Source organism: Ailuropoda melanoleuca, chromosome 14 (genome assembly GCF_002007445.2).
Source record: "Ailuropoda melanoleuca isolate Jingjing chromosome 14, ASM200744v2, whole genome shotgun sequence".
In the NCBI taxonomy this organism is placed as follows: domain Eukaryota; kingdom Metazoa; phylum Chordata; class Mammalia; order Carnivora; family Ursidae; genus Ailuropoda; species Ailuropoda melanoleuca.
In genome coordinates this window covers 76,120,009-76,132,872 of record NC_048231.1, presented here as the reverse complement: position 1 = coordinate 76,132,872, position 12,864 = coordinate 76,120,009, and the positions used below count along the sequence as shown (strand labels likewise).

The window sequence follows — 12,864 nt, the reverse complement described above, 5'->3', positions numbered from 1 at the left end:
CTCTGCCTGCACCAGCCCCTCACTGTTTCCCACAATGATGCCCAGAATACCCACAAGAATATTTGGGCAAGTTAAAGATACCTCCAAAATACTGATTTTCTATTCTCTGAAGAAAACGTCACTTTCTGCACCATAAATTCACCTGATTCCATCCTCAAATGAGAGAGAGAAGGGTGGCTAATAATTAAATTGTTCTGGCTTGGTGCAAAAGTCTGGGTTCATCCACTTGACTCCACTGTAAAATGTATCAAAACTGGTCATATGGGGAGCAGCAGCCTCTCAATAATTGATAGTTTTATTAAGTATTCCCTAGACTCAGGATTCTTTGCAGCAATCCTGCTAATCTCTGTATTCCTGGGAAACTCTTACATGGGATCAGGGCCTTGAACTACAACCTCTTCATAATGTTTCCTTCATCCCTCAGTGGCAACCCAGGATCAGTTCAACTCTGTTTCTTGTGCTTGAGACTGTACTGTAATTCTCACCTGCTCTTAACAAACTTCAATAACTACTTTCCAGTTCATTTATAAATTCTGTTTATATGTAATTCATCCCTGTGTTCATATGAATCTGTGAGTTTGTTAAAATTAATGTATTTTTCCTTCCTTCTGGCTTAGAGAAAAAGTCATGTGAAGTACAGGGTCAGGACTAAGAATGCCTGTCCCCAGATCTTGCCTCTGCCACTGAGTAGCTGTGTGACTTCAAGCAAGCTGCTCAAGTTCCCCATGCCTCAGTTTCCTCATATGTCAAATGGGGATATTAACAAAACTTGACTCATGATTTTTATTTGTTCAGGGGGAGTTTAAAGGAGGTAATATACTTAAACCATTTGAAACAGTGTCTCCGGGCACCTGCGTGGGGCAGTCGGTTAAGCACTCGACATGGTTTTGGCTCAGGTTATGATCTCAGGGTCATGAGATCAAGCCCCTCATTGGGACTCATGCGCAACGTAGAGTCTGCTCAACATTCTCTCTCTCTCTCTGCACCTCTCGGGCTATCTCTCGCTCAAATAAATAAAATCTTAAAAAAAATAAAAATTAAAAAATTTAAAAAAAAAAGTGTCTAGCTTTCAATACATGTGAACTACTCATTACTGTTGCCTAACTCCAACCCATCTTATAAGACCTAGCTTACTCTGCATCTACTGAATCAACAGTACTCAAGCCTTGTGTACATAGTAAAGGTTTGAAAATTCTGTTTAAAGGACAGATCCCAGGCTCTTGCCCAGAGAGACTGATTGAGTAGGACTGGATGTGTCCTAGGAATCTGCATTCTTAACACACATTCCAGGTGTTATAAAAGTGGCTCGCACCACACAGGACAGTTCTGTTCTATTTATGCCATCTCTTAATTACCACTTGTACACAGATCAGCCTTGCTATTCTGAATTCACAGCAGCTGGAGCTTGGGGTGGACTGCCTTATGCTTCATGTTTAAGTTTTATCATCAAGTAAGATTATAAATTACTGAAAGAGAGGGATTTTATGTTCTTCAGTTTACTATCCTCCATAGCAGAGAACAGTGTCTTTCTTACACCAATGTAGGATATAAATTAGTTTTGTGATAGATTGATCATTGAATCTTAAAGCCTCAAGTGCATAAACCCAAATCTCCTAACTGAATTCCATTCAAACAAACAGCAGCAGACTCGACTCTTCAATACGGTTTTAGGGCATTACTTCAGTTGTCTAAAAATAGAGTTATTTAATATGCTCCAATTACATTTTGATTTTTTTTTATGAGAAGGTTGTGAGTTAAATCGTGACTTCTATTAGGCTGCAAATGTTTTTCAGAGTAGTTTAAGGTCCCTGAGCAGCATTCTCAAAATAATTTAGGTAAGTTTGAATACCGTGACCCAGAAGTAACAACTTGAACATGACCTAAGATAACTGTGGTTTTCCATAACCTAAATGCCATATTCTGCTGTAGCATGTCTAATAAATGTGAAATCATGGATTCTTAGCAAAGTTAAGAAAAAAGATCTTCACATCCATCCAAACCCATCTGCACACACTAGTCAGAGGACTACCTTGAGCACAGCTCAGCAGTGCTCGCTTTGGCAGCACATATACTCAAATCGAAATGATACAGAGATTAGCGTGGCCCCTGCACAAGGATGACCGTAGAGTTCAGTGGCTGCACAGCAGAATCACCTGAGAAGCCTTAAAGAATACTGATGCGCAGATCACATCCCAGACCAATGAAATAAAAATCTCTAGTGGTGTGACTGAAAATATCAATAGCTATGAAAGCTTCTCAGGGGACTGCAGCGTGCAACAAGGTTAAGGACCACTAGGCCCACTTCACGAGAAGCTCCCGAGCTTGGTAAGCGTACATATCCAAAGCCCAGCCCTAAAGATATACAAAAAGTAGAGAGATTTTCAAAAGCCCCCATGGTGATTCTAATTTACAGTGAGCAGTAAAAACCATCAAAGTCCCCCATTTTAGAGATGAGAATTAGGGACAAAGAGATGGTTCCCAATCTCTCCTGAGTGGAAAAGTATGTTTTGGGATACTATTTTCTGATGATTATTAACACTAAATTTGATATAAATGATCTGTTTTATCCCTTCTTAACAACAGCCTAGTTTTAGAAAACCAGGGGAAAATTAGTACACTGAAATATTCAAACAGGGGAGAAAGAATTTTCAAGGAATGTAATAGATGAGTAAACCTGACATTAGAAAAACCCCACAGTTTTATTAAAGTTTCACTGAATAAATATATTTAAAGAAATTAGAATCTGTACCTGGTATATAAAAAGGACTATTTAAGTATTTGTTATATGGAATAATATGGGAGAGGCTGCCTCCCCACACACCCCCATAATATGCACTCATCTAGGGAAAGTGCAAACAAGGCTGTCGTGCTACATATAGGTAACTGGAACTGTTATCAGGAGCATGAGTCCAACAGACTACTTCACAGGGACCAAATTCAGCACACTGATTCTTTTTGAAAATAAAATTTTATTGGAACACAGTCACGCCTATTTATTTACATACTGTTTACGGTTGCTGAAAATTTTTTTTCTTTTAATTCCAGTGTAGTTAACATTAAGTATATTAGTGTAAGGTGTACAATATAGTGATTTGAAAATTCTACACATTACTTGGGGTTCATCATGGTAAGTGTGCTCAGTCCCCTTCATCTATCTCACCCATCCATCTACCCACCTCCCCACTGGTAACCATCTGTTTGTTCGCTACAGTTCAAAGTCTGTTTTTTTTATTTGTCTTTTTCTTTGTTCATTTGTTTCTTAAATTCCACACAGAAGTGAAATCATCTTTCTCTGACTTGTTTCACCTGACATTATACCTTCTAGATCCACCCATGTTGTTGTAAATGGCCAAATTTCATTCCTTTTTTTATGGTTGAGTAATATTACATTTTATGTATATACCATACCTTCTTTATCATTCACCAGTTAATGGACACTTGGGCTGCTTCCATATTTTGGCTATTGTAAATAACGCTGCTACAAACATAGGGGTACATATATTCTTTTGAATTAGTGTTTTTATATGCTTTGTGTAAATACCCAGAATTACTGGATAACATGGTAATTCAATTTTTAGTTTTTGAAGAAACTCCATATGGTCTTCTATAGTGGCTGCACTAGTTGGTATTCCCACCAACAGTGCATGAGGTTTCTATTTTCTCCACATTCTCATTAATACTTGTTGTTTCTCGTGTTTTGGATTTTAGCCATTCTGACAGGTGTGAGGTGATATCTCATTGTGGTTTTGATTTGCATTTCCCTGATGATGAGTGATGTTGAGCATCTTTTCACAGTCTGTTAGCCATCTCAATATCTTCTTTGGAGAAATGCCTGTTCATGTCTTCTGCCCATTTTTAAATTGGATTATTTGTTTTCTGGATATTAAGTTATATATATATATATGATACTAACCCTTTATAGGACATGTCATTTGCAAATATCTTCTCCCATTCTATAGATTCCCTTTTAGTTTTCCTGATTGTTTCCTTTGCTGTTCAGAAGCTTTTTATTATGATGTAGTCCCAATAGTTTATTTTTGCTTTTGTTTCCCTTGCCTCAGGAGACATATCTAGAAAAATGTTATGGCCAATGTCAGAGAAATTACTGCCTGTGCTCAATCCCAGTACCCTGAGATCACAACCTAAGCTGAAGTCAGATGCTTAACTGACTGAGCCACCCAGGTGCCCCTCTTTACATTGATTTTGTATTCTGTGACCTTACTGATTGTCAGTTCTAGTATTTTTTGGTGGAGTCCTTGAGGTTTTCTATATAGTATTGTGTCATCTGCAAATTTACTTCTTTACAAATTTGAATTTTTTCCTTTTTCTTGTATGATTGCTATGTCTAGGAATTCTAGTATTATGTTGAATAAAAGTGGCAAGAGTGGACATCCTTGTCTTGTCCCTGACCTCAGGAGAAAACCTCTCAGTTTTTCATACTGATTATAATGTCAGCCGTGGATTTTTATGTATTTATGTTGTGGTATGTTCCCTCTAAACTTACTTAAGTGTTTTTTATCATGAACAGATGTTGGACTTTGCCAAATGCTTTTTCTGCACCTATTGAAAGGATCATAATGGTTTTATCCTTTCTTTTGTTTTTGTGAGGAGCTTATGGCTGCTTTGACACAGAGGCTTTATGACCTGCAAAGCCTAAAATGTTTACTCATTGTCCAAAATTTGTGGAACCCTGATCTAGATAATTCTTCTATACTACCAAGATAAGAACAAAAGTATTTGTACTGAGCCTCATTTTTTATGCCTTTCCCATAATTATCTACCCCATTCTGAGTTTTGTGCTTTTAAGTCAGATATATCCTAACATAAGAACAAATTAAAATATGCTAACATTAAAGTAAGTTATATTGGCAGAAACCACAGACCCTGACATTTTTTATAAGACTCAAGCAGACATATCCAACGGTTGGGATTCTATGAAATTGCTAAAAATGATCTCTCTTTAAGGTTAAAATAATATGAGACTATCCTTATGTTTCAATGTTAAACGAAAAAGTCCAACTCAACATTTTATAAAGTATGATCACAACTATGTGAAACAAACAAATTACACATTTTTTTCACAGGAAATCTCTGCAGAAAAACACATCAGAATGTGTTGGCTGTGAATGACAGAAACATGACTTTTTTGGTCTATTTTTTATGTAGTAAACTCTCTATAATAAGCAGGCATTATTTTTATAATAAAAATAAACTTGATTTTTTAAAATATGGAATATGAATTCTGTTTGTTTTTAAGTCTGAGATCAACAATTTCTAGCACTTATGTGTTAGACATGGCACGTGATATTTAAGTGTCTCACAAACAAAAATGGTGCTACTACTAATGTGTCATATATGTACAACTCTGATGTTTACAAAGCTTTTTTTCCAGATACATTATCTTACTTGGTTCTAACTACTTCAAAAAAAAAAAAAAAAGAAAATTTAAAGGATCTCAATTACAAAAGTAGGATACCACTTCAGACTTTGTGTTAATGTAGAGTACTCTTGAAAATTTACCATACTTATCCTATTCATGCTAACTTGTTCCTCACATTAAGGTATAGAGGGCCCTTGGAATTTCTTACGTCCTGTTTGTTCACATTTCTGTACAACGCAAGTTGCATCAAAACCCCCAAATATTTTTGCAATGGCTTCCCAACCAGAGTGCAATCCTTTAAAGGCCCCATATCAATAAAAATCACATTTAAGGCAAGGTGGCCATATAGCACTCTCTCAGGGCCTGACCATCTTGAAGGGCTTCCTACCATCCAGTGGAGCTTAATGGACCAACCACACTTCAGAGAAGCTGACAAAGATGAGCACACAAGTACGCAGATTTCCTGAGTGGTTGGTAGGCAAACATATCTTATAAACCAGAACGAGCTCTTTAAAAAAGAGGTTTTTAAGACATATATTTTATCGTTCACGCCCTCCCAGTTTTCCTTCCAGGTTCCTCTCTCATCTGCCTGCATTATCCCAGCACCAGTTCACTATCACCCTTTCAGCCACAGTAATTGTCCCATCCACCATTTTCAAGGGCCTTGCTTTCTGCTGTTGCTAACTGAATCTCTGCTAAGACATCAGTTGAAAAGAGCTTCTGGTTTTATCCAAAGAGATTTGCCTTTTGCTAGAGTGTTACTGAAGAACATAAAACCAAAAAATAATCATCTCTTCCTATTATAACCTCAAATTCATCCTTCTCTCTATTCGGCTTTACCTCTTCTCTTTCCTTGCTGTCTCCCCTACTCCATTTTCATAACCAGAACTAGATTATACTTCTTCAGGCATTTTGTTCCTCAATTAAACCCACTCTTGTGATTCTCCCTTTCTTTCTAGAGGCATCTTTCTCCTCCTTCAGCTAGAAAAGCAAACTCATGGTAGCATGTTATTCAAGGCTTCCACAAGCTGAAATCAAATCTGTTTAGCAAAACTCCCCTGCTTCCACCCCCCACCCCCCACCTTGATTTTCATCTCTACCAAGAACCATGTGCCATTCATTGAATATACCTGATTCTGCCACGTGATGAGGTCCTGCAAGGGAATTTTCTTCTCTCAAACCTCTCCTCCCTTTTCTGAGAAGTCTTCCAATCTCCCCCCAGGCAAAGTGAGCTGATTCTTCCCTTACACTACCACTTAACTCTTCACATAAGTCTATTATGCAACTCCCTGTTTTCTACTGTAATTGGAAATTTACATTTCTATGGGTCGCATTTAACATGAGCTACTCAGTGTCAAGATCTCCATCTTATCCATATTGTATTCCATTCCTACCCTCATACCTCTGTGCTTGCTCCTAGTAAAGAGTTTGGCCCATACAATGGCCAAAATAATACTTAATTACTATGGAAAGAGCAAAAATTCATGAATGATTAATGACAGCACTTCAGTTGTCATAAGAGGAAACATAGCAGGGGCGCCAGGGTGGTGCAGTCATTAAGTGTCTGCCTTCAGCTCAGGGCGTGATCCCAGTGTTCTGGGCAAGCCCCACATCAGGCTTCTCTGCTAGGAGCCTGCTTCTTCCTCTCCCACTCTCCCTGCTTGTGTTCCCTCTCTTGCTGGCTGTCTCTGTCAAATAAATAAATAAAATCTCTAAAAAAAAAAAAAAGAGGCAACATAGCAGGGAATTTTTGGTTAGGCCACTGGACCTTCTGGGAAATTGCATCAACCAGTTGCTTTGCTATGTAATCATAATGGTTACAAGAGAAGTCAACTGCACAATATTCTCTCTCCTTTTTAAATTAAAATCAAACAAGCTTGCACTTTGAATAACCAACTATAAAATTTAAGTTAAGTGCTGTAATTAAACAAACATTACAACCAAATTAATTTGGACTATGCAGAATACTTACTGGAATGTAGTTAATCAGGCATTAATATTGCTGGCAGGTCCTGTAGAGGAAAATAGGGCTCAGGAATATAAAAGATTACCATTTATCATATTTCAGGTTTGTCCTCACCCAATCTATGAGAGGGAGTTAAAAATACAGGAAATTTTACATGAAATTAAAAAGTGAAAAACCATTTTCCAAGCAAGCAAGAGTTACATTATGGTTAAGGTTATGATCTGACCAAGATAGAAAACCATCTGACCATTTCTGACATTGTATCTCCACAGCAACTGTAAATGTAATTAAATCCTCTTTTATTTACCTATGCTTAGAAATTATGATGAGCATAAAGAAATTATATATATATGTACGCATATATGTCTGTATGTGTATGTATATGTATGTATGTATATGTGTGTGTGTGTATATATATATATATATATATTATTCCTGGCCTTGTAAAATTTACCAAGTCCCTACATATAGTAGGGGGACAAGACATGGGTTCTCTGATAATTCCAAAAACTAATTAGTAATGAAAACAAGTTTTCAGACTTAGGAGGCTAATACCCTGGTCTGTGTCAAAATATTTAATATTCCTGTGTATTGCAGATTTTTTTTCCAATTCAGTCTAAGAAACAACAGACACATGCATCATTAGGTTGGACAAGGAGATGATAAACAACATTGTTATGGTTCTGTGGTTGCTAGGTTGCTAAAGGCTCTAAAGTGGTAACTCTCGTTATTTGACATAAACAAGTTGCTAAATGAGTGTCAAGGCAATTGTTGATGCCTGAAGTGGTCAAAGCGACCTATAGCATATTCCCCATCCCAAGAACTCTGTCTATTCCTCTCCCGGAGTACACAGTCTGTCTCACTGTGCTCACTACCTGCAGATTCTCCTTATTCCAGCACATCCAGGCTTTCTTTCAGTACCATTTTCATCATACCATTCCTCTGTCAAGCAAAGGCACAAAATGGTTCCCAACTGTGTAAAAATAAAGACCAAACTCCAAAATATGCCTTTCAAGCAATAATGCAGTCTATTCACAATCATCTTTCCAATATTATAGTCATGAACGATACGATATCCTGGACAAACTTATCTCCGATCATAGCACGTGTATTCACACTTCCACCCTTTTTCTGCCTTCATAGTTCCCATTTCTCTTACCATTCATTTTCCCCCTCATGTCTTTCCCATGAGCTTTTATTTTTTGGACTCTTCCTCCCCTTCACGATTATCCCATTCTCCTAACTGGATATCAGGCATTCTCCAAAAGTCTTATAATACAGTAGATGTTTGTGTTTTTATATTTTGACTTCTGAACTATGGTATAATTATTTTTAGGAAAGAAACTTTGTTGTACACACCTTTCAGAAAACCTAGGCAATCTAGGGTGCCTGGGTGGCTCAGTAGGTTAAGCATTTGCCTTTGACTCAGGTCATGATCTTGGGGTCCTAGAATCGAGCCCTGTGTCAGGCTTCCTGCTCAGCCAGGAGACTGCCTCTCCTTCTCCCTCTGCCTCTCTCCTGCTTGTACTCTTTATCTTTCACTCTCTCTCTCTCTCAAATAAAATCTTTAAAAGAGAAAAAAGAAAACCTGTGCAATCTATCTGCATTTTACATAGTAGATCCTTGGCAGCTCCTTATTTTAGCATGTAAGTTAGGTGAAACTTAAAGGACATCTTTCCTCAAAAGACATCTTCTCACCTGCCCTGTTATGCCAGGCATTCCAGCCTTTAGTAGAAGCCCTTCAACATTCTACTGTTGGCAGATTTACTTCTTAAGTTCTTTCTTGTTTATACTAAGACAAATTCTGCTTTCTGGCACCTTTCAACTGAGGGACTTAGATTTGTTTTCTGAAGTGACACAAACTAAGTCCAATTCATTCTGACAGTACTACAGTTACTTGAAGTTACCATGTCTCCCTGAAAATTTTTTCTTTCTTGTTAAATATTCTTTTTCTTTTTTTTTTTAATTTTATTTTATTATATTGTGTTAATCACCATACAGTACATCCCCAGATTCCGATGTAAAGTTTGATGCTTCATTAGTTGCGTATAACACCCAGTGCACCATGCAATACGTGCCCTCCTTACTACCCATCACCAGTCTATCCCATTCCCCCACCCCCTCCCCTCTGAAGTCTTCAGTTTGTTTCTCATAGTCCATAGTCTCTCATGTTTCATTCCCCCTTCTGATTACCCCCCTTTTCTTTATCCCTTTCTTCCCCTACCGATCATCCTAGTTCTTATGTTCCATAGATGAGAGAAATCATATGATAATTGTCTTTCTCTGCTTGACTTATTTCACTTAGCATTATCTCCTCCAGTGCCGTCCATGTTGCAGCAAATGTTGAGAATTCGTTCTTTCTGATAGCTGAGTAATATTCCATTGTATATATGGACCACAGCTTCTTAATCCAGTCATCTGTTGAAGGGCATCTCGGCTCCTTCCATGATTTGGCTATTGTGGACAATGCAGCTATGAACATTGGGGTGCATATGGCCCTTCTCTTTACTACGTCTGTATCTTTGGGGTAAACACCCAGTAGTGCAATGGCTGGGTCATAGGGTAGTTCAATTTTTAACTTTTTAAGGGACCTCCACACTGTTTTCCAGAGTGGCTGTACCAACTTGCATTCCCACCAACAATGTAGGAAGGGATCCCCTTTCTCCACATCCTCTCCAACAATTGTTGTTTCTTGCCTTGTCTATTTTTGCCATTGTAACTGGCGTATTGTTAAATATTCTAATTCTATTATTCTTCATGTAACATGGTTTCTAAATACCCCAGTCATTCTTTTGGCTTCTTAGCTATTTTTCATTTTTTTTCTCCTTATTGTGGCCAGTCCAATCAGAGCACAGTACTCTAAATGTCATCCCATCAATGCATGTTTCAGTGGAACAGCTAATTTGCTTCACCTTGACATTTTATCACAAGTAATCAATTCTGTTATTTAACATCACATCATAACCTTCGCTCAAATTAAAGAAATATCTACAAATATTTTCCACATTAACAACTTTTAACTTCTGTGTTTGCATCTTGAACTTGCATGGAGACTTGTTGCTGTTGGTCTCCTAATCTTTTTCTAGTCAACTCTCAAAGGGGAAGAAGATGTTGTATTGGAATTATTTTTCCCCATTCGAGAAATGTTAAAAATGTGGATGTGAAAGTAGCAATTTTCTTCTAATGAATTTTAACCTGTCCTTATATTTCAAAGATGGCCACTTAAAAAGGAAATGAAATGTATTCTGTGTAACTCCAGATTGAAAAAAAAAAACAAACACAAAAACAAGTATTGGTTTGGATTTAAATGAAAAAAAAAAAAAGTTTAGGGCACCTGGGTGGTTCAGTCAGTTAACTCTCTGCCTTCAGCTCAGGTCATGACCCCAGAGTCCTGGGATAGAGTCCTGCATCGGGTTCCCTGCTCAGCTGGCAGTCTGCTTCTCCCTCTGCCCCTTCCCCTACTCGTGCTCTCATGCACACTCTCTCCAATTCTTTTTTTAAAAAGTTTACTCTAAATGACTTATGAAAATTAAAACTATCCAGCAAAATGTGCTGTGCACCCACACCTCCCCCCTCTCCATCCTAACCAAGAGACTATCTTGTCACTGATTTTGTTCTAACAGAAGTTGGTAGGCATCTCATTACTTAAATTCTCAAACTGGAGTGAAAATCTGTCTGGTGGAGAGGGGTATCAGAGGAGACCTATGTTGAGTTCTTAGAGCTCAGAAGCATGGACTGCAAGAAAGTTTGAAGGTAACTTGAAAGGATGTTCTCTACCAGCCCAAAAGCTACTGTGTAAACAGTGTTTGATAAGCATTACAAATGCCCCTCAGTAATCCATTGACCTTGCTGTATTTTGGTTTTCTTGGCTCTAATATAAGAAACACCCATGTGAACAGTTACTGCGCCCCCTTTTGAATACAAGACTCTAGAGTCTGTCACTTCTACTGTCTTTCCTTTTCTAAGTACATTTAAGCCATCTGTTAAATAATTTCTTCTGAATGTTGATGGAGTCTTATTTTGAACAAATAAAGATTTTGAACAAATAAACAGCCTTGTTTTCCTCCAATGGGAAATTGGAGATTTTGTCTTTTTATTGTATTGGTGATTGAAGAATTAAGTAATTTGATCATCAGTTTCTATGACAAAGCAAAGTTGATTCTTGAAGAAATGAATGCTTGGAAAAACCATGAACATCTGCCTCAGTACATTTTCCCTTAGCTACTCTGACATTATCTTTCTGGACCAAATTGGCTCTAGGTCCTACTCAAGCTAAGCCTGAACAGAAGCATCTTAGGGTGTGTGTGTGTGTGTGTGTGTGTGTGTGTGTGTGTGTCAATCACAACATCTAATCATCAGAAACCATAATCTCGCACCCCCCACCCCCTTCTCAGTTCAGATTTTGCATTTGTCAAGTGACTGACTAAGTGTTAACAACTAGCAGATGGACTAGAAGGGCAGATGGGGCTCTCAGGAAAGCAGCTAAGAAGTGATTAAAATCACCAAGGATGGCACTCATTATTCCCCCTTTCAAACGATGCTCTATTTTTCATACTGTTAACTCTCATTAAAACAGCAAAACAGACAACAGAAGTGAGGCAATCCCTGTTTTCTTTTTTTAAGATGACAAGGTACTTCGGAAGTATTTCAGATAGAATTCATATGCTTCTATATTGATATCATGGCCTTCGCTAAGACTTTGGAAGGCCCCTTAAAATAGTTTCCTTTTTTGTAAAAATTTTAGATCTGTCAACTCACTTCTACATATATTGGGTGTTTACACCATTATTTGGTGTGTGTGCATGAGTCAGGCCCTATGCTAAGTGCTACACTGAATAGCAGTACAACTTCTCCAAACACAGGCATTACCCCCCTTGGAGTGGTAACAGACACATCTACATCAATATACCACTCAGAACATTCAGTTTGGCAAACTGTACACTTATCACAGCACTGCTCTTTCCTACATTTCTGGGTCTCCTCCTTATTAAATGCTTTCAGAATCAGATTAGTAGCTCCAAAAGAAAATCTGCCTCATTATTTTGTAGGTAAATCATATTTTTGACCCAAAATAGTTTTGCTTAGCTTGATTATCAAACCTGTTGATAAAAGACATTTGACTGGTAACAGGACCTATATTTCTATTATTGAAGATATTTAAAAGAATATATGGTAAGAAATAAAGAACATATAAAGGAGGTGCTTTGGCAAAACATTAAGCACCCGTGGTAGGAACCATAATGCCGTCCCAAAGAGATCCACATTATAATCTTTAGGACCTGAGACTATGCTACCTCACACAAAAAAAGGGGACTTTGCCAATGCAATCAAGGATCATGAGATGAGCTGATTATCCTGGATTATGTCAGTGGGCCCAGTATAATCATGAGGGTCATTAAGATAAGGAGGTAGAATCAGAAGAGTAGATGTGATGATAAAATAAGTCGGATTTGAAAATGTTATACTGCTAGCCTTGAACATGGAGGAAGAGGCCATTACCAATGAGTTCAGGTAGCCT

The 12,864-nt window shown here is 37.8% G+C and overlaps 1 non-coding gene across 1 annotated transcript; it reads left to right on the top strand.

Annotated features, from left to right (window-relative positions):
• Positions 1-2,047: 2,047 nt before the first annotated feature.
• On the top strand, positions 2,048-2,150 carry LOC117796261. The gene has a single exon (XR_004620622.1). It is a non-coding gene; the product is annotated as a U6 spliceosomal RNA (small nuclear RNA).
• The last annotated feature ends 10,714 nt before the right edge of the window (positions 2,151-12,864 follow it).